The following is a 23392-nucleotide window of genomic DNA, read 5'->3' as shown; positions in this document are numbered from 1 at the left end:
CCCGCTTAAATCAGTCAGATTCAGCTTTTGTTGCATGCAACTAAGAACCTTGGCTGATACAAGCCCCTATTTTATGCCATGTCCTATGATAGGTGCTTGACATTTATTATGTGGTTTAATCTTAATTTAGATAAATAATTCCATGTGGAAACCAGAGAAATGGGCAAGAAGCATTTCTAACAGTGAGGACAAGGGTGAGGGGAGAGAGGTTGCTGTGAGAAGCGCATTCTAGATGGAGGAAGAATGTATAAATGCACAAGAGAATCAGCATGCAAGAAATAAAGTATGAAACTTTTGTCATCTTCAAGGGGATTCTTCTGAGACCTTTATAAATTCTCCTAATCCAATAAAACCACTATACATAGAATTTCCTCCATAAATGCAGTAAAGTACAATTGTTTATATAGTAGGATATTATGTGACGGTTTTAACTTTCCCACCCCTATCAACATGGGTACTACTAAAATAACTAACCATCCTAGTTTGCCCTGGACTGTTGTGGTTTTAGCACATTACAGGAGAATTCCTCAGCCCCAGGAAAACTGAGAAAATTATCCTTTGGTATATGTGACATTGCTCACCTAGCTACAGTTGATTGGTTTTGGGTGGCCACCAGACTCAAACTTGGCCAATAAATCCCTCATAGATTTATGGAGATAGGACCATAAAGGTCTATGGCAACCAGGAAGTGCCTCTCAGATCTTTCAAGGGAAAACCTACTATGAGGAGTGGAGTCAGCTAACAGTCTCCAGCTGGAGCACTTTTGGGATATTTTTGCATCATTTGATCCAAGGTCATTCCCTTCCCAGGCATCTGCAGCCAATCTCTGAGCACAAGAATTCTGTCTAATGCAGGATTTCTCTAATTAGCAATCTCTGTTGGGGTGGTTGAGACTTCCATAGAGCTGTACTGTAATCTCCTCTTTATCTTGCCAGCCATTACCCACGATAGATCTCTAGATTTGTAACTCCATCTCGGCATCTGCTTTTCAGAGGACCTGATCTGGCTTAGTGTCTCTCTTCAGTGGTTGAATCTGTAATATGAAAATCTAGGAAGGTGTCCGTAACCATATCTACTGTTACATGGACTTGGGAAACAAAAAGAGCTTGAGAGGAGTGGGGAGGAAAGCAAGGGAGGGAGCGAGGGCGAGAGAGAGAGAGAGAGAGAGAGAGAGAGAGAGAGACAGAGAGACAGAGAGAGAGACAGAGAGAGAGAGAGAGCGCGCGCAGATAAATGTGCAGGGAAGAATAGGGGTAAAAGAATGATAGAGTCAATGTCATTGGAATCCTTGTTTTTGACAATTCTTGAGACCTAACTATACCTTGCCTTTTTAAAAGTTTTGATTGTTCCAATCCTTCTTGAGTTCTGTGAAACACCTTATTATCTTCCCATAAATTTCTCTCTTTGGCTTGTTAGTTTCAGGTAGGTTTTGATAACTTTTAACTAGCGAGTAATAACTAATACTTCTTCACTGCAAAATTAATTATATAGGTTACTAAGTTTATGCTGAATCACATTTCTGTTGAGAGTCAGAAATGTTCATATCCCCAGAGTCAGAAATGTTCATAACCCCAGACACAAATTAATATACCCTTCAGCTTTACCAAATTTTTGTCCATGAGTAGGTGAGGAAAATTTTGTATGGTCTAGATGATTTCTGCAAAGTTTTAGCATTTATTTGTTTCTGTTTAGGGTACATGGCAGAATTCTTGTCATAGACCAAAGTTTCAGCCAAATTCAACATTGCACTGTGTCCAGAATATTTATTTTCTGGCTAAAGTCACTACTTTCATTATAAATCTTCCTTATTTTTTAATTCTTTCAAAGATCACTAGTAGTTAGTTCTTTTAAAGACCATCTTTGATAAATCAAAGTTCAAAATCACAATTAACACATAGTTTTAACCACATTTCAAGAACTCAAGGTTATGAATATGATTAGAGATCATTAAAGCTTCACTGAGATGCTGATAAAACCAAGGTATAGATGTTAGTCAAAGATGATGACTCTCAGACATCATTTAATACAGTAGTCTATGCAAGAGATGGTGATAATTTGGCCTAGAGCAAGGGTCTAAAAATTACTGTCCACAGGGCAAATCCTGCCTTTTGCCTGTTTTTGTAAATAAACTTTTATTGGAACATACCTACATTCATTCATTTAGGTATTGTCTGTGACTTCTTTCACTCTATGAAAGCAGAATTTAATACTTGGAGACAGAGACTGTATGTGACTCAAAAAGCCTAAAGTATTTACCAGCTGACCCTTCACCAAAAAAAAAAAAAAAAAAAAAGCCAAACTCTGGTCCTGAATGTTAGCAGTACAGTGAGGGACAAATGCATGAGCAGATTATATTTTGGAAGCAGAACAAGAACAAGTTTGGTGTGTTCTAGGAATAGCTGGTGTGGCGGGAACATAAAAAGACCCAGATACTATTGTTTTTTTCTATTTTGTTTTCTAGCACATTTGTACCTATTGCTTTTATTCAGCTATTCATTCATTCCAAAAATATTAAGAAGTTCCACTCTGTGCCATACACCATGTGACCTGCTACACACACACACACACACGCGCACACACACACACACAGAGGAAACAGTAAAATATCTGACTTTTATTTTATTACAAGCAAAATTTATATTTTATTAAAAGTAAAATATCCAGGCTCCCTAGAGTCTGGAACCAGATTACCTAGGTTTGAATCTCAGCTCTAAAATTTAACTGCCATGTGATCCTGGTGAAAATTGCTTAACCTATCTGTGCCTCGGTTGCCTTATCCTTAAAGTAGAAATAATATCATCTACCTTAAGTGTTTGATATAAAACACTTAGCCTAGTGTTTAGCATATAGTGCACATTTTATAAATGTTGGTTACTATTATTAAGGAAACTTGCTTCTTTTACTGACTCAAACAAACAGGTGTTGTCTATCAAACTCTTGCCTTTTCTGAGTACTTTGTGTTGATTTCAGCTTACCTTTAGTGAGATCATTCACTCTAATTGCTACAGTTATGATCTTCCTATTACAGGACATTGGATCATGCTGTTGTTTCTGCCTAAAACTTTTTTCGTTTTCCCATTTGCCTGGCCAACTCCAATTTGTTCTTTAAACATAAGGGCATAAGGGCATGGACTATATCTGGACTTTGTTTATCATTTTACACCCAGAGCTTAGTGCAGAGCTTAGTGCAGTGCCTGGCATACAGTAGGCACTCATTAATGTTTATTGCATGAACGAATACCAGTCAGACTAAATCTAGATTCTCATTGTATTTAATTTTTCCTCTTTATGTTACATTCATACTCTGGATATGTCCTTTTGCTTACACTCTGGTTCCAGAAATTTTTCAACAAATATTTATTAAATATATAGACATTTTAGACTGTGCTTGGAGAACAAATATGAAAAATACAAGTTTTCTACTCTCAAGAAGCTACTTATTCATTAGAGGACAATGACATGCAGAAAGAGAAATTATAATCTAGAATAAGTGGTACTCATGAGGTCTGTAGGAGATCCATTGAGCATACTGGACCCAGGGAAAAGAAGAATACAAACTTATTTGGGAAAGATAGGGAAGGCTTCACAGAGGAGGTACTATCTAAATTGAGTCAAAAATAACGAGTAGCCGTTTTCCAAATAAACAAGTGCGGGGTAAGAGCATTCATGGCAGAAGGAATTCCAGAGCAAAGGTGTGGAGGCTTTTTCCTCTTTTGTTGATCCTGACTTCTACAAACCAATTCCTTTATTGCTTTTTTGACATTAGATTAACACTTTTAATCTCGAATCAATATAATCCTGCACAATTTCCCATTTTTAGTATATATGCATTTTTCGTTCCTAATGGGTATTCCCTTCTAGTGCTCACTGTACATAGCACTGTATCTGGACCCTGGGTTCAAGATGCTCAGCTGAATCGATGGGAGTAACGAGCGGTATATGACGACCATAAAGTCAAGAAAGTGGTGGAAAGGTAGTAGAATTTTAGTTCTAGTAAACCTTGATAAACCACCATAAATAGAAGCACCTATGGCTTCAAATCTGTTTAATAAAGGCAATTGACTGCCCCGGCCCAATCCTTCAGAATGGGAGAGTGACGCCCTAGCACCGGGCGAAGTCCCGGGCGCCAGAGGCACCCACCCCGCACAGCCGGAAGGAGTGGGGCGGGGCCTAGAGGCTCTCCGCTGGGCCCGAGCGGGCTGGGGGAGGGGAGCGTCGGGTCGACGGTTTTGGGGGTGAAAAGGCAAAAGGCGGGTGAAAGGCTGCCTCCCGAGGCTCTCCTTGCTTGGAATTCTGCCCACTCTGCGAAGTTAGGAGTCACGACCTCCAGCACAGGTGGGTTCCGTCCCGTGGGTCAGGGAAGGGGTGTCCCGATGGGTGCTGCGGGTGGATTTGCCCAGGCGCTGGCTTTCAGGCCTGTCGCAGTGGGCGGCGGAGGCTCTCACCCGGGCTGCTGGGCCCAAGGGCGGTGGTACTCACCTTAACCCTGGCGGAGGAGAAGGCCACTCCTGCCTTGCCGCAGGGCTGTCGTCACGATCTGTGCCAGTTGCGCTACAGAGTCTGCCCGGAGATCAGCGTGAGGCCAGATGGGCCCAGCGCTCAGGAAGAGCTGGAAGAGCTGGAGCAAGCTGGCGTTGGGACTGACGCCCAGTGTACATTGTTTCAATCTCGGTCGAACTTTACAGCCCTGGATCTGTCACTGACTTGGTGTTTAGCTTTCAGCGAGTCCCTGCCCTCTCCCTGCCTCACTTTGTTCGGCAGTAGAGTGGAAGGTGGAACTCAGCTGTCTACGAGATCTTGCAGCACTTTCTTTCGTTCTCATATCAACTAATGTTCTCTGCCCAGATTTTACCCTTTGTCTGCCCCTCTGAAGCAAGGCACTGGGTAAGTTAGGCTAGGAAGTTTTCTTTCTCTTCCGAAAACAATGGAAAAGCCTTTAAATACTCCTGACTGCCCTGGAAACGACATTCAAACCATTAATTGAATGTCAACTCTAAAGAATGTGTTTCTGAATGCCATACTATTAAACATTTTAACCAGATGATTGCCTAAAATTATATGTGTTGAGTGGACATAGTACACTGCCTAGCAAAAGTCTCATGATAAACAAGTTGGGTGCTTTAACTCAGTCGCTGAAAGCAAAACTTGAGCTCTCATATTTAAGAAACACCTTCATAATCCACTCCCATGCAGTAGTCTTTTAGTGTTGCTTGTAGCTTGGTTTGCCCTTTCAGGACACACTGTAGTAAAAATTACATACACTTTATTTTACTTAAGTTAACTATAAAGAGAAAGGCCTATAAACATTATGGATCAACATTTTGGTGTCAACTTCTGGTTTCTCCTCATTAAGGAACTGGTGATAATGATACTTGTGACCATATATTATGCAAAATACTATAATTGTCACAACCACCCCAAGACATTAAGTATGGTTATTTATCATAAGGCTTAAAAATCTTATACTTTATCTCATAAACAGTGTGATGAACGGAATGTTTACTGCGGTGGTTGAGTCTGGGGGCTTGTTTAGCGTGCCCCACCTAGTTCTTTATTTCTTGGAAGCTTGGACTGGAACAGATCACTTCCTTGTTTTGGCGTCTGTTTCAGGAACCACCATTTGTTCTGTATTTCTGCTTGTCAACCCTGGGAACAGCAGTAAAACCAGCCAAGCAGATCACTTGGTGTTTACAATATTTCTGACAGCTGTGTTTTCTGCCTCCAAGGGGTGGGAGGGGGACCCCTAGATTAATAAACCTCTTTGTTGGGAAGAGTCTCTTCCTGCTTGGAGCAAAACAGAATGCAGATCCATCAGTTGGGCACCACTGTGGTCCCCTTTCTCTAACACTAAGCATCCCCCATGCTCATATGGGCTGTACATGCACCTGCCATTGCCCTGTGTAAAGATTTACAGGATAAGAAACCCTTGAAAGAACTCAGCCTGCTCCATACCTGTAGCTTCTAGGGAAGGAGTGACTGATATGTAGGTGAGTGTTCTTCTGGACGAGAGAAAGACCTCATGATTCCCCAAATGGTTTGAAAAGTGAGAAGAAAATTGTGCTGGACATCTACTGAGCCAACCTTAAGGGTGAGTTTTCTACTGGCTATTTGGCAGGACCTGATGTCTGCCTCGTTTAGCCCTATTTTTACTCTCTTCATCATACTCTGTTCGTTCACTCCAAAGGCAATCAATGAATGTCAACTCTGTGCCAGGATGCTGATCCATTCACTGAGATTGGCAGCACGGGAGGACAGCCAGTTCGGGAGGACAACAGGAATTCAACTTTAAGCATACTCAGTCTGAGGCCTCCTCACCTTTCCCCACTCCCTATATCTAACCACTACAAAATCTTGTCACTTCTACATCTTGAATATTTAAAAAATCCATCCACTTCTCTTTGCCCCTATGGCCACTCCAGATTTCAAGCCAGCAACATTCTTTTTTAATTGATTTTAAAATTTTTATTTTAAAAGACCAAATGGTTGCTTGACCTTCGACTCTCATGAGAAAACCACAACCCTTACTGTCACCACCACCACCACCACCACAGCAACAACAACAAACAGCCTAATGACCTCTGTGTGATCCCTAATACATTGGCAAAGTAAAGAGATGAATGTTCTCTTTTGTTTTCTTGATGCTGAATGTGTTTAAAAACATGTTTAGGATAATTAGCGTGCCCTAAAATTCATGTATTTAAAGTGATTTTATAAATTTATTGGGTGGTGCAACCATCACTACAATCTAATTTTAGAACACTTGCATCACATCAGTGACATCTTCCTTGACCATTTGCAGTCAGTCTTCATTACCACTCCCAGCATCAGACAACCAGTAATCTACATTCTGTGCCTATGGATTTGCCTATCCTGAAAATTTCATCTAAATAATGTCTCCAAAGTTTATTAATGTTGTGGCATATATAAATACTTCATTCCTTTTTATAGCTGAGTGATATTCCATTGCATCAGTATACTACATTTTGTCTATCTAGTCATCAGTTGATGGACACTTGGATTGTTTCTATCTTTTGGCTATTGTGAATAAAGCTGCTATAAACATTTGTGTACAAGTTTTTGGGTGGACGTTCATTTTCAATTCTCTTGGTTAAACACCTATGAGTGGAATTACTTGGTCATATTATAACTGTATGTTTAATTTTCTGCCAAACTGTTTTCCCAAGGGGCTGTACTATTTTACAGTTGTTAGATTTATATGAACTACTAGCAACGTATTTCTTCACATCATCACCACTTTTGTTATTTCCCCGTTTTTTTTTTTTCAAATGTGTAGCTATTCTTGTGGGTGTGGAGTAGTATCTCATTGTGATTTAGATTTGCATTTCCCTAATGGCTAATTGAGCATCTTTTTATTTGATTGTTAGATATTTGTATATGTTCTTTGGAGAAATGTCTCCTCACATATATTGCCCATTTCTGATTAGGTTGTTTCCTTACTATTGAGATGTAAGAGTTGCTTATATATAAGTCCTTTATCAGATATGTAGTTTGAAAATATTTTCTCCAAGTGTATGGTTTGTCTTTTCATTTTCTTACTATCGTATGTTGAAGAACAAAAGTTTTTACTTATTTTACTTTTATTTTAGTTTCAGAGGTACAGGGCCAGTTGGTTCTATAGATAAATTGTGTGTCACAGGGGTGTGGCGTACATATTATTTCATCACACAGGCAATAAGCATAGTACCCAATAGGTAGTTTTTTGATCCTCACCCTCCTCCTAACCTCCATCCTCAAGTAGACCCCAGTGTCTGTTGTCCCCTTGTTTGTGTCCATGTGTACTCAACATTAGCTCCCATTTATAAATGAGAACATGTAGTGTTTGATTTTCTGTTCCTGTGTTACTTTGCTTAGAATAATGGCCTCCAACTCCATCTATGTTGCTGCCAAGGACATGATCTCATTCTTTTTATGGCTGCATAGTATTCCATGGTGTATATGTACCAAATTTTCTTTATCCCATATACCATTGATGGGCATTTAGGTTGACTCCATGTTGTTGCTGTTGTCAGTAGTGCTGTGAAGAACATATGCATGCATGTGTCTTTATGGCAGAATGATTTATATTTCTTTGGGTATATACCCAATAATGGATGACTGGGTCAAATGGTAGTTCTGTCTTAAGTTCTTTGAGGAATTGTCAAACTGCTTCCCACAGTGGCTGAACTAACTGACATTCCCAGCAGCAGTGTATAAGTGTTCCCTTTTCTTTGCAACATTCAACATCTGTTATTTTTGACTTTTTAATAATAGTCATCCTGACTGGTGTAAGATGGTATTTCATTGTGGTTTTCATTGATTAGTGATGTTGAGCATTTTTACATATGCTTATTGACCACATGTATGTCTTCTTTTGAAAAGTGTCTATTCGTATCCTTTGCCCACTTTTTAATGAGGTTGTTTGGTTTTTGCTTGTTAATTTAAGTGCCTTATAGAGTCTAGATATTAGCACTTTGTCAGATGCCTAGTTTGCAAATATTTTCTCCCATTCTATGTGTTGTCTATTTACTCTATTGATAGTTTCTTTTGCTGTACAGAAGTCCTTCAGTTTAACTAGGTGCTATTTATCAATTTTTGTTATTGTTGCCGTTGCTTTTGATGTCTTTGTCATGAAATATTTGACAGGGCCCATGTCTAGAATGGTATTGTCTAGGTCTTCTTCAAGGGTTTTTATGGTTTTAGTTGTTACATTTAAGTCTAATCCATTTTGGGTTGATTTTTGTATATGGTGTAAAGAAGGGGTCTGGTTTCTATCTTCTACACACAGCAACCAGCAATCCTAGCACCATTTGTTGAATAGGGAGTATTTACCCTATTACTTGTTTTTGTCAGTGTCAAAGATCAGATGGCTGTAGGCACACAACTTTATTTCTGGGCTCTCCATTTTGTTCCATTGGTCTATATGTCTGTTGTTGTACCAGTACCATGCTCTTTTGGTTACTGTAGCCTTGTATAGTTTGAAGTCAAGTAATGTGATGCTTCCAGGTATGTATTTTTGCTTAAGATTTCTTTGGCTATTTGGGCTCCTTTTTGGTTCCATATGAATTTTAGAATAATATTATTTTAATTATGTGAAGAATGTCATTGGTAGTTTGATAAGAATAGCATTGAATCTATAAAATGCTTTGAGCGGTATGGCTATTTTAACAATATTGATTCTTCCTATCCACGAGCATGGAATTATTTTTCATTTGTTTGTATCATCTCTGATTTCTTTCAGCAGTGTTTTGTAATTCTCATTGCAGATATCTTTCATCTCCCAGGTTAGCTGTATTCTCAGGTATTTTATTCTTTTTATGGCTATTGTGAATGGGATTGCATTCTTTATTTGGTTCTCAGCTTGGACATTATTGATGTATAGAAATGCTACTGATTTTTGCACATTGATTTTGTAGCCTGAAACTTTGCTGAAGTTGTTGATATGATCTTGGAGATTTTTGTCAGAGACTATGGGGTTTTCTATGCATAAAATCATATTGTCTGCAAACAGAGATAGTTTGACTTCCTTTCTTCCTATTTGAGTGCCTTTTATTTCTTTCTTTTGCCTGATTGCTCTGGCCAAGACTTCCCATACTATGTTGACAGTGGGCATCCTTGTCTTGTTCCAGTTCTCAGGGAGAATGCTTCCAGTTTTGCTCATTCAGTATATGTTGGCTGGGGGTTTGTCATAGATAGCTCTTATTATTTTGAGGTATGTTCCTTCAGTGCCTAGTTTGTTGAGAGTTTTTAATATGAATGGATACTGAAATTTATCAAAAGCCTTTTCTGCATCTGTTGAAATGAACATGTGGTTTTTGTTTTTAGTTTCGTTTATGTGATTAATAACATTTATTGATTTGCAAACATTGAACCAACCTTGCATCCCAGGGATAAACCCTGCTTGATCTTGGTGAATTAGCTTTTTGGCATGCTACATTCTTCACGGATATTGGCCTGAAGTTTTCCTTTGTTGTGGTGTCTTTGCCAGGTTTTAGTATCAGCATGCTACTGGCCTCAAAGAAGGAGTTAGGAAGGAGTCCCTCCTCAATTCTTTGGGATAGTTTCAATAGGAATGGTACCAGCTCTTCTTTTATGTCTAGTAGAATTCAGCTATGAATCCTTCTGTAACTGCGTTTTTTTCGTTTGTAGGCTTTTCATTACTGATTCAATTTTGGAACTTGTTAGTGGTCTGCTCAGGGTTTGAATTTCTTCCTGGTTCAGTCTTAGGAGGTTGTATGTTCCAGTAATTTATCAGTTTATTCTAGGTTTTCTAGTTTGTGTGCAGAAAGGTGTTCATAATAGTCTCTGATGTTTTGTTTTGTTTTTTTTTTTGGTATTTCTGTGGGGTTGGTGATGATGTCCCCTTTATCATTTTCATTTTTGATTACTTATGTCTTCTCTTTTTTTCTTTGTTAGTCTAGCTAGCAGTCCATCTTATTTATTCTTTAAAGAAACCAGTCTCATTGATTTCATTGATTTTTTTAAATCATTGAATCTTATAATCTTTCCTCTTGATACTGTTTTAGCTGTGTCTCAGAGATTCTGATATGTTGTATCTTTGTTGTCATTAGTTTCCAAGAATTTATTGATATCTGACTTAATTTCATTGTTTACTCAAAAGTCATTCAGGAGTAGGTTGTTTAATTTCCGTGTAATTTTACAGTTTTGACCAATCTTCTTGGTATAGATTTCTATTTTTATTGTGCTGTGATCAGAGAATGTGGCTGGTATGATTTTTGTTGTTGTTGGTTTTAATTTGCTGATAATTGTCTTATGGCTGACTGTGTGGTCGATAGAGTATGTGCTATTTGCAGATGTGAAGAATGTATAGTCTGTTGTTTTCAGGTGGATTGTTGTGTAGATGTCTGTTAGCTCCACTTGATCAAATATTGAGTTCAGGTCCCAAATATCTTTGTTAGTTTTCTGCCTCGAGGATCTGTCTAATACTGTCAGTGGGGTATTGAAATCTCCCACTATTATTTTACAGTTATCTAAGTTTCTTCATAGGTCTCTGAAAACTGGTTTTATGAATCTGGGTGCTCCTGTGTTGGTTGCATATATATTTAGGATAGTTAAGTCTTCTTGTTGACTCTTTACCATTTGTAATGTCCTTCTTTGCCTTTTTTCGTCATTGTTGGTTCAATGTCTATTTTGTCTGAAATTAAAATAGTATCCCTGCTTTTTTTTTGTTCTTTGTTTGCTTTGTAGGTTTTTCTTCATCCATTTACTTTGAGCCTATGGGTGTCATTGTATGTGAGATGGGACTCTTGAAGACAGCATACCACTGGGTCTTGCTTCTTTATCCAACTCGCCACTTGGATACCTTTTAATTTTGGCATTTAGCCATTTACACTTAAGATTAATATTGATATGTGCAGATTTGATCCTGGCATCATGTTGTTAGCTAGTTATTATGTACACTTGATCGTGTGGTTGCTTTATAGTGTCAGTGGTCTATGTATTTAAGTGTTTTTTTGTGGTGGCCAGTAATGGTCTTTTGTTTCCATATTTAGCACTCCCTTTAAGGACCTCTTGTAAGGCAGGTCTGATGGTAATGACTTCCCTTAGCATTTGCTTGTCTAAAAAAAGATCTTATTTCTCCTTTACTTATGAAGCTTAGTTTGGCTGGATATGAAATTCTTGGTTGTAGTTTGTTTTCTTTAAGAATGCTGAATCTAGGCCCCCAATCTCTCTTGACTTGCAAGATTTCTGCTGAAAGGTCTGCTGTTAGCCTGATGGAGCATCTGATGACTATGTGTCTTGGGGATGGTCCTCTTGTATAGTTATTGCAGTGGTTCTCTGAATTTCCTAAATTTGAATGTTGGCCTTTCTAGTGAGGTTTGGGAAATTTTCTTGGACAGTAGTATGTTTTTCAGCTCTATCATATGAGTTTGGTTCTTTCTTAAAATGACCATTTCATCTTTCAGCTCCTGTATTGTGTTTCTGTAATCCTTAAATTCCTTGGATTCAGTTTCCACTTTCTCATGGATCTCAAATGATCTTAATTCCTATCCACATTCTGAATTCTGTATCTGCCATTTTAGCCATTTCAGCCTGGTTAAGAATCCTTGCTGGGGAACTAGTGTTGTTTGGAGGAAAAAATTGACACTCTGGCTTTGTGAGTTGTCAGCGTTCTTGTGCTGGTTCTTTCTCCTCTGTGTGGGCTAATGTTTCTTTAATTGTGGTGTAATTTGAGTATAGTTAGTTGATCTCATTTCCGGACATTATCAGAGTGCTGGTGCTTTGTGCGGGTCTTTATTTGTAGCTGAATTCTCATCCTTGGTTTCACAGAGGGATATATTAACTAAGTATTTTTGGTGTCAAAATTTGGGCTGTGATCCAGTAGATGGTGCTTAAGTATAATGGCCATTAGGCTCTTGCTCAGCCATGTGACTCCTCTATTTCCTTGTGTTTGCAGCCATACTCCCTCTTAGTGCTCTGAGGGTGTGGGCTCCTCTCCCACTTGAATGCTGGCTGCAGAGCTTGGCTTGACACTCTTGGGCTTCACATGCAGCCTTTGGGTGAACTCAGACTTTGTGTTCCCTCCCCAGCTTGGGAGAAGCAGGGGCAGGGACCTTGGCAGTGGCAATTGCAGAGGGCCTTTCACTTGTCTTTTGGGTCTCCACTCCAGAGAAATGCAGAGATACTATCATTTGGAGCATTCATCCTGGGGTGGAGTGGCTGCATTGTGGGCCTGAGCCAGGGGGCCCTGCCTGGTGATGAATGGGGAGAGGGAGAAGGGAGCTCACAGGGAAGACAGACCAGCCTCTTCTCCTTTGGTTGGCTGTGGCATGATGGAGGTATGAGTACAACATTCAGGGTGTTTGTTCCTTCCCCAATCCAAGGGCAGCAAGGGCAGTACCACTGCAGTAGCAGTCTCAAAGGGCATTTCATTTGCCTCTGGGAGCTCTACCCCAGAGCAACACAAAACCACTGACAATGGGAATGTTCAGCCAGCAGGTAGGGCAGTTGTTCTGTGGGCCCAAGCCAGGGGCCCTGCTTGGTGAAGACCAGGGGGTTGGAGGCTCACAGAGATGAGAGACTTGGCTCTATTCTGTATGGCAACTGTGGCATGTTAGAGGTGCAAGTAAATCCCTCAGGCTCTTTATTCCTTCCCCAGTCTGAGGGCAGCAAGGACAGAGCTGCTACAATGGCAGTGGCAGAGGGGCTGTCAGTTCTTTATTTTTGATAAAATCCAAGTTATCTTTTTTCTTTTGTCAATTGTGTTTGTTGGTGTTGTATCTAATAATTCTTTGCCTAACCCAATATCATGAAGGTTTTCCTATATTTCTAAAAGTTTTATAGTTTTACCTCTTTCATTTATGTCTTTGATTAATTCTGAGTTATTTTGTATATGGTGTAAGGTGAAGGTCTTCATTAATCTTTTGCATATGGATATCCAGTTGTACTATCATCATTTGTTGAAAAACTAACCTTTTCCTGTTGAATTGCCTTGGAACCTTTTTTGAAAACCAATCGACCATAAATATAAGGGTTTATAGCTGAACTCTCAATTGTGTTCCGTTAGTTTATATTTCTATTTTTATGCCAGTCCCTACTGTCTTGACTATTGTGGCATGGTAATATGTATTTAAATTGAGAAGGGTGAATCCTCAAATTCTGTTCTTCTTTTTCAACATTGTTTTGGATATTCTGGTTTCTTTCCATTTCCATATAAATATGAGGATCATCTTGTCAATTTCTTTCTTCCTTCCTTCCTTCCTTCCTTCCTTCCTTCCTTGCTTCCCTCCCTCCCTCCCTCCCTCCCTCCCTCCCTCCTTCCTTCCTTCCTTCCTTCCTTCCTTCCTTCCTTCCTTCCTTCCTTCTTAGACAGGGTCTTGCTCTGTTGCTCAGGCTGGAGTGCAATGACACAATTGCAGCTCATTGCAGCCTCAACCTCCCAGGTTCAAATGATCCTCCCACCTCAGTCTCCTGAGTACCTGGGACTACAGGTGTGCACCACTATGCCTCGCTATTTTAACAATATTTTTGTAGAGATATGGTCTCCCTATTTTGCCCAGGCTGGTCTCAAACTCCTGGGCTTAAGCCATCCTCCTGCCTTGGCCTCCCAAAACACTGGGATTATAGGCATGAACCATCATGCCCAGCCTCTGCTTTGATTTTGGTAGAGATTGCACTGAATCTATACATCAATTTGGGGTGAACTGCCAACTAACAGTATTGGATTTTTCAATCCATGAACTTGAAATACCTCTCAATTTATTCAGATCTTCTTTAATTTTCCTCAACAATGTTTTGTAGTTTTCAGTGTAAAAATCTTTCACTTTTTTTGTTAAATTTATTCCCAAATATTTTAATTTTTGGTACTGTTGTGAATTATTTTTATAATATCACTTTATGATTTTTTGCAAGTGTATAGAAATACAAATTGCCTTTGTACATATTGATTTGGTATCCTGTAACTTTGAGTAGAATTATTAGTTTTAATATTGTGTATGTACGTGTCCATGTGTACGTGTGCATGTGAGTGTGTGGGTATATTCCTTAGGGTTTTCTCATTCAGGATTATGTCAAGGACAGTTTTGCTTTTTTTCCCCAGCCTGAATACCTTTTACTTCTTTTCCTTGCCTAATTCCCCTGGCTAGCATCTCCAGTATAGTGTTGAATAGGAATGACAGGAGTGAACATCTTTGTTTTTTTTCTGGTCTTAGGGGAAATATTCAGTCCTTCATCACTAAATGTGATGTTAGCTGTGCATATTTTGTAGATGTTCTTTATCAGGTTGAGGAAGTTTTACTAATTGGTTGAGTTTTTATGTTTGATCATGAATGAGTGTTAGATTTTGTCAGATGGTTTATCTGCATCTATAGAAATGATCATGTGGTTTTTGTTCTTTATTCTACACGATACATTATTAACTAATGTAACATAGGGTATTACTTTAATTTGGGGGTGTTAAACGAAACTTGCCTTCCTGGAATAAATCTCTTTTTGTCATGATATACAATCCTTTTTGAAATACTGGTGAATTTGATTTGCTAACATCTTGTTAAGGAATTTTGCATTTGTATTCATAAGGGAAGTTGAATTGTAGGCTTCTTTTCTTATAATGTATTTGTTTTGTTTGATGTCAGAGACTAGCTTCATAGAATTAGTTGGGGAGAGTTTTGTTGTCACATGTGTGTATGTTTATAATTATATATCTTCCTGATGAATAGACCCTTTCATCACTATAAAATGTCCATCTTTTTCTGTAGCATTTTTTTCTTAAAGTCTGTTTTGTCTGATATTAGATACCAGTCTAACCACTCCAGCTCTTTTATGGTTGCCCTTTATTTTATATGATTTTTTCATTCTTTTATTCTTTTAACCTATTTATGTCTTCACATTTAAAGTGTGTGTGTCTTTCCATTATTGTAGTTGGCATATCCTTGGAGTGTGTTTTTCATCCCATCTCACAATGTTTATGTTTTGATTGGACTGTTTAACCCATTTATACTTACAGATGTACATCTGGCTTTATTCATTTATTTCATTGTTTCTTGACTTCTTCGTTCCTCTGTTTCTCCTTTATTACCTTCTTTTATGTTATATAGCTAATTTCTTGTGTACCATTTAAATCCTTTTTTGATGTTTTTACTGTAATTTCTAGAGCTTTTTTATTGAATGCTCTGGGGATTACAATATGTATGTCAACTTGAAATAACCTACTTTAGATTAATAATAATTTAATTCAGCAACACAGGGAAGTTTTCTCCACCTATTCTTTGTGCTATTAATACAGTATATTTTACATCTTAATATGTTATAAGCTCAACAACACAGTTTTAAAAATATTGTTTTATGTAGTTTTCCTTTAAAAGAAAGTAAGAAAAGTATGTATTTTCTCTTTTATGTTTACTTATATAATTACCTTTACTAATCCTCTTTATTTCCTCCTATGGATTCAAGTTACCATCTGGTGTCATTTCCTTTTAGCTGAAGAACTTACTTTAGTATTTTTTGTAGGGTAGGTCTGTTAGCAATGAATTCTCTGTCTTTGTGTATTGTGGAATTTCTTTATTTCACATTCATTTTTGAAGGATCATTTTGCTGGATATAGAATTCTTAGTTGAAAATTTGGGGTTTTTTTCTTTTAGCATTTTGCTATTCCACTGCCTTCTGGCCTCCCCCACAGGGTGTGGCCTCTGATGCTTTTACTCAGGTTTTGATTGTTGTTGTTATTATGCTAGCTTCCAGGGGGTAACTGCTGGGCCATATTTTAGTGGTCATCCAATGATTGTTCATATGTTATGCTTAAACACCTTCTGCCAATGAGGAGGGTTCCACAGTTTGCTAAAAGTATCTATGTGTGGGCTGGGGCATGCATTCCAGATTTACACAGTTTAGAAATTACCTTCGCTATTACTTCCTGCTGTATAACACCTCACATTTAGGCAAAGTCTAGTAGATAAGTGAGGCACTCTTCAGTTTCTCCTGAGCATGTGCACAGACTTGGAGACCCCCAGGGATATGTAGGACCTTATTTAAAGCCCAGTATAGCTGTCTCATGCAGTAGATTACTCTGTTAAATTTTAGGCTGGTCTCTCGTTTGCTTCAACCAGTATTGCAACTTTTGTCAGCTGTGATGTTGGTCGTTCCCAGTTGATTAGTTCTTTGTGGTGGAGTCAAGTGTCTTGTGCCTCTAGTCAGCCATCTTGAAAAACTCTACCAGTTCCCTTTTTGTAACAAATATTTTGTACCAATTTCTTTATTAACCAGAAGTGAAGAAGTGAAATTCATAGATAACATAACCTACCTATACACATATTTAAAATATGAGCACAATGTCCTAACTGGAATTTAAAGGAAAAATTAAATGCAAGTAATTTATAATGATGTATTTAAATGTGTAAATGCTGAAACATGACTACCTGAAGAGGCCAAATATTTACATCTATACACTGATTGCCATGAATGTGACAGCTACAAATATAATACCACAAAGTGTAATTATCATTGGTGACATGATTTTCTAAAACAATAATCTTGGATAAATTTCTGAACAAAAGAAAATATACTATTCTCTCAATCTACTTGGTAGATTTACTCCTAGAAAATTCAGTATATAGTAAATTCATGCAAAAATACCATGTTTATATGTAACAAAAGGAGGTAGGTTCTGGCCTCTGGTAATTATAAACAGGTTTTTCATTTGTAGGCATGTCAAGGTTAATATTAAAAAGTTTAGGCAGGATTCTCTATTGCCTGGGACTGTCCTGAACACTTCAGGATGCCTAATATCTCTGATGCCACTAAATGTCAATGTCAATAATTCCCCTTCAATCATTGTGATAACCAACCTGCCCCATACACATTTCCAACACACTCCCTAGATATGGCAAGATGCCTGTTGATGGTGGCAAGATGCCTGTTGAAAACCACTACTTTAGGATAAAGTATATGCATATCCTCAACTCTACTAGATAAAAAAACATCAAACTCATTTTCAACATGGTTGTATCAATTTTTGTCTCACTGTCAATATATAAATGGAAATGCTTTTATATCTTATTTTAAAGTATGTTTGTTATGTTTCCATACCCCTTAACAGGCTAAGGAAGTTTCATTCTATGCCTAATTTACTAAGAGACTTTTTAAATATTGTGAATGGATATATTATCTATTTTTTTTCTGTACATATTGAAGTTAGTGTATTTTGCCTGTATCACCTATTAATTTGTTGAATTCTATAATATATTTTCTAAAATTTAAGCAACCTTGAACATGATGATTCATGTCTTTAATTTTTTTCTTGGATTTGCTCTGCTAATATATTTTGTTTGTGTTCTTGACAAGCATGTTTGTGAGTGAGATTGGTCTGTAAGTGTGTTGTCTTGGTTTGATTTTGATTTAAACATTATACTTGCCTTAAACATGAGTATGGGAGTGTTTTCTCTTTATTTGTTCTCAGGAAGAGTTTGTATAATATGGAAGTACAGTTAACTCTTGAACAGTGTGGGGGTTAGGGCTTCTGACTCTTGCACAGTCGAAAATCCATGTGTAATTTTTTATTCCCCCAAACTTAACTACTAATAGCCTAATATTGACTGGAAGCCTCACTGATAACATAAACAGTCAATTAACACATGCTTTTATGTTATATGTATTATATACTGTATTCTTATGTGAAGATGAGAAGGCTGAGAAGGAGGACTAGGAGGAGTTGACCTCACTGTCTCAGGAGTGGCAGAGGTGGGAGGGGTGGAGGAGGTGGAATGGGAGGCAGGAGAGACAGGAACACTCATTGTAACTACAGAAAAACATCATAATTTCTGTCTGTCTTTTTTGTTTATCATTTCTCTAAAAATTTTCCTGTATGGTACCAATTCTTCTACCATTTGCTTTAGTTTCAGTGCCCATATCATAGAAAAGTCCATATTGTAAAAAATAAAAAAGCAGTCTTGAATAATCAGAACCCTTCTTCCGTATTGTCTAGTGTCAATTTCTTGTCTGGCACTGCTTCATCTACATCTTCTTCCTCATCATCTGGCACTGTTTCGGAAGCACTCATCTCCATCAAGTCGTCATTTAAAAATTTTTAAATTCCTGTGGCATGGTATCTATTAGTTCTTGGACTTTTCCAATATTCCTGTCTTGAAACTCTTGACTCTTCCACCTGTTTTTGCCATATGTGCAATCTATTTCATGATTAACTTGATTGGCTCTGTCATAAGTCTATGAAGTCATGTACAACATCTGGACACAGTTTTCTGCAACAGAAGTTTATTGTTTGGGGCTTTATGGCTTTCATGCCTTTTTCTATAACAATGATGGCATCTTTTTTTTTTTTTGAAAAGGATTTTATTTTGAAGAATGTACAGGTTGAGTATTCCTTATCTGAAATGCTTGGCACCAGAAGTGTTTCAGATACTTTTTTTGGAATATTTGCATTATATACTTACCAGTTGAGCATCTTTAATCCCAAAATCCAAAATCTAAAATTCTCCAGTGAGTATGTCCTTTGAGCATCTGTCAGTGCTCAAAAAGTTTCAGATTTTGGATTTTTGAATTTGGGATACTCAACTTGTATTAGCTTAGGTAAAAAATGCTTAAGAAACACTGAGCCGGGGGTGCCCAAGATGGCCAAGTAGGAACAGCTCCAGCTTCCAGGTCCCAGCATGAGTGACACAGAAGATGGGTGATTTCTGTATTTTCAACTGAGGTACCGAGTTCATCTCACTGGGGTGTGTCAGATAGTCGGTGCTGGTCAGTGGGTACAGCCTAACCAGTGAGAGCTGAAGCAGTGTGAGGCATCTCCTCACCTGGGAAGTGCAAGGGGAAGGAAATTCCTTTTCCTAGCCAAGGGAAACTGAAACACACACCACCTGGAAAATCGGGTAACTCCCACCCTAATACTGCGCTTTACCAAGGGTCTTAGCAAACGGCCCACCAGGAGATTATATCCCACTCCTGGTCTGGAGGGTCCCACGCCCACTGAGCTCCCTCATTGCTAGCACAGCAATCTGAGATCTAACTGCAAGGCGGAAGCGAGGCTGTGGGAGGGGCATGCACCATTGCTGAGGCTTAAGTAGGTAAACAAAGCCACCCAGAAGCTCGAACTGAGTGGAGCCTACCACAGCTCAAGGAGGCCTGCCTGCCTCTGTAGACTCCACCTTTGGGGACAGGGCATAGCTAAACAAAAAGCAGCAGAAACCTCTGCAGATGTAAATGTCCCTGTCTGACAGCTTTGAAGAGAGCAGTGGTTCTCCCAGCACAGAGGTTGAGATCTGAGAACGGACAGACTGCCTGCTCAAGTGGGTCCCTGACCCCTGAGTAGCCTAACTGGGAGACATCCCCCACTAGGTGCAGACTGACACCTCGCACCTTGCATGGCTGGGTACACCTCTGAGACAAAGCTTCCAGAGCAAGAATCATACAGCAACACTTGCTGTTCAGCAATATTCTATCTTCTGCAACCTCCGCTGCTGATACCCAGGGAAACAGGGTCTGGAGTGGACCTCAAGCAAAATCCAACAGACCTGCAGCTGAGGGTCCTGAATGTTAGAAGGAAAACTAACAAACAGAAAGGACACCCACACCAAAATCCCATCAGTATCTCATCATCATCAAAGACCAAAGGCAGATAAAACCACAAAGATGGGGAAAAAGCAGTGCAGAAAAGCTGGAAATTCAAAAAATCAGAGTGCATCTCCCCCTCCAAAGGAATGCAGCTCATCGCCAGCAACAGAACAAAGCTGGATGGAGAATGACTTTGACGAGTTGAGAGAAGATGGCTTCAGTCAATCAAATTTCTCAGAGCTAAAGGAGGAACTACGTACCCAGCACAAAGAAACTAAAAACCTTGAAAAAAGAATGGAAGAATGGATAACTAGAATAAGCAATGCAGAGAAGTCCATAAACGAATGGATAGAGATGAAAACCATGACACGAGAACTATGTTACAAATGCACAGGCTTCAGTAACCGACTCAAATCAACTGGAAAAAAGATTATCAGTAATTGAAGATCAAATGAATGAAATGAAGCAAGAAGAGAAGTCTAGAGAAAAAAGAGTAAAAGGAAATGAACAAAGCCTCCAAGAAATATGGGATTATGTGAAAAGACTAAATCTGCATCTGATTGGTGTGCCTGAAAGTGACAGGGAGAATGGAACCAAGTTGGAAAACACTCTACAGGATATTATCCAGGAGAACTTCCCCAACCTAGTAAGGCAGGCCAACATGCAAATTCAGGAAATACAGAGAACACCACAAAGATAGTCCTCGAGAAGAGCAACTCTAAGACACATAATTGTCAGATTCACCAAAGTTGAAATGAAGGAAAAAAACTTAAGGGCAGCCAGAGAGAAAGGTTGGGTTACCCACAAAGGGAAGCCCATCAGACTAACAGCAGATCTCTCAGCAGAAACTCTACAAGCCAGAAGAGAGTGGGGGCCAATATTCAACATTCTTAAAGAAAAGCATTTTCAACCCAGAATTTCATATCCAGCCAAACTAAGTTTCATAAGTGAAGGAGAAATAAAATCCTTTACAGACAAGCAAATGCTTAGAGATTTTGTCACCACCAGGCCTGCCCTACAAGAGATCTTGAAGGAAGCCCTAAACATGGAAAGGAACAACCAGTACCAGCCATTGCAAAAACATGCCAAAATGTAAAGACCATCAATGCTAGGAAGAAAATGCATCAACTAACGAGCAAAATAACCAGCTAATATCACAATGACAGGATCAAGTTCACACATAACAATATTAACCTTAATTGTAAATGGACTAAATGGTCCAATTAAAAGACACAGACTGGCAAATTGGATAAAGAGTCAAGACCCATCAGTTTGCTATATTCAGGAGATCCATCTCACATACAGAGACACACATAGGCTCAAAATAAAGGGATGGAGGAAGATCTACCAAGCAAATGGAAAATAGAAAAAGGCAGGGGTTGCAATCCTAGTCTCTGATAAAACAGACTTTAAACTAACAAAGATCAAAAGAGACGAATGAGGCCATTACATAATGGTAAAGGGATCAATTCAACAGGAGGACATAACTATCCTAAATATATATGCAGCCAATACAGGAGCACCCAGATTCATAAACCAAGTCCTTAGAGACTTACAAAGAGACTTGGACTCCCATACAATAATAATGGGAGACTTTAACGCCCCACTGTTTATGACAAACCCACAGCCAATATCATACTGAATGGGCAAAAACTGGAAGCATTCCTTTTGAAAACTGGAACAAGACAGGGATGCCCTCTCTCATCACTCCTATTCAACATAGTGTTGGTAGTTCTGGCTAGGGCAATGAAGCAAGAGAAAGAAATAACAACAATAATATTAGACACATCAACAAGACAGAAAGTTAACAAAGATATCCAGGAATTGAACTCAACTCTGCACCAAGCAAACCTAATAGACATCTTTAGAACTGTCCACCCCAAATCAACACCACATCGCACTTATTCCAAAATTGACCACATAGTTGGAAGTAAAGCACTCCTCAGCAAATGTAAAAGAACAGAAATTATGACAACCTGTCTCTCAGACCACAGTGCAATCAAACTAGAAGTCAGAACTAAGAAACTCATTCAAAAACGCTCAACTACATGGAAACTGAACAACCTGTTCCTGAATGACTACTGGGTACATAACGAAATGAAGGCAGAAATAAAGATGTTCTTTGAAACCAAGGAGAACAAAGATACAACATACCAGAATGTCTGGGACACATTTAAAGCAGTGTGTAGAGGGAAATTTATAGCACTAAATGCCCACAAGTGAAAGCAGGAAAGATCTAAAATTGACACCCTAACATCACAATTAAAAGAACTAGAGAAGCAAGATCAAACACATCAAAAGCTAGCAGAAGGCAAAAAATAACTAAGATCAGAGCAGAACTGAAGGAGATAGAGACACAAAAATCCCTCCAAAAAATCAACGAATCCAGGAGCTGGTTTTTTGAAAAGATCAACAAAATTGATAGACTGCTAGCAAGATTAATAAAGAAGAAAAGAGAGAAGAATCAAATAGACACAATAAAAAATGATAAAGGGGATATCACCACTGACCCCACAGAAATACAAACTACCATCAGAGAATACTATAAACACCTCTACGCAAATAAACTAGAAAACCTAGAAGAAAGGGATAATTTCCTGGACACTTACACTCTCCCAAGACTAAACCAGGAAGAAGTTGAATCTCTGAATAGACCAATAGCAGGCGCTGAAATTGAGGCAATAATTAATAGCCTACCAACAAAAAAAACTCTAGGACCAGATGGATTCACAGCCAGATTCTACCAAAGGTACAAGGAGGAGCTGGTACCATTCCTTCTGAAACTATTCCCATCAATAGAAAAAGAAGGAGTCCTCCCTAACTCATTTTATGAGGCCAACATCATCCTGATACCAAAGCCTGGCAGAGACACAACAACAGAAAAAGAGAATTCTAGACCAATATCCCTAATGAACATCGATGCAAAAATCCTCAGTAAAATACTGGCAAACTGAATCCAGCAGCACATCAAAAAGCTTATCCATCACGACCAAGTGGGCTTCACCCCTGGGATGCAAGGCTGGTTCAACATACGCAAATCAATAAATGTAATCCAGCATATAAGCAGAACCAAAGACAAAAACCACATGATTATCTCAATAGATGCAGAAAAGGCCTTTGACAAAATTCAACAGCCCTTCATGCTAAAAACTCACAATAAATTCGGTATTGATGGAACGTATCTCAAAATACTGAGAGCTATTTATGACAAACCCACAGCCAATATCATACTCAATGGGCAAAAACTGGAAGCATTCCCTTTGAAAACTGGCACAAGACAGGGATGCCCTCTCTCACCACTCCTATTCAACATAGTGTTGGAAGTTCTGGCTAGGGCAATTAGGCAAGAGAAAGAAATCAAGGGTATCCAATT

General features: G+C 38.7%; 2 protein-coding genes across 2 annotated transcripts in view; one reads left to right on the top strand and one right to left on the bottom strand.

Annotated features, from left to right (window-relative positions):
* The window catches only part of SPRY3 (sprouty RTK signaling antagonist 3), a 130961-nt gene extending 126138 nt beyond the window's left edge, over positions 1-4823 (bottom strand). Inside the window, exon 1 of the mRNA XM_025373151.1 lies at positions 4480-4823. The gene's annotated coding sequence lies outside the window, so the exon portion shown is untranslated. The remainder of the gene's footprint in view (positions 1-4479) is intronic.
* The window catches only part of TMLHE (trimethyllysine hydroxylase, epsilon), a 116150-nt gene continuing 96923 nt past the window's right edge, over positions 4166-23392 (top strand). The window contains exon 1 of the mRNA XM_025373149.1: positions 4166-4335. The gene's annotated coding sequence lies outside the window, so the exon portion shown is untranslated. The remainder of the gene's footprint in view (positions 4336-23392) is intronic.

The sequence above is a fragment of the Theropithecus gelada genome, chromosome X, assembly GCF_003255815.1.
Source record: "Theropithecus gelada isolate Dixy chromosome X, Tgel_1.0, whole genome shotgun sequence".
In the NCBI taxonomy this organism is placed as follows: domain Eukaryota; kingdom Metazoa; phylum Chordata; class Mammalia; order Primates; family Cercopithecidae; genus Theropithecus; species Theropithecus gelada.
Note: the sequence above shows the minus strand (reverse complement) of the source record. Positions and strands in the feature narration are given on the sequence as shown.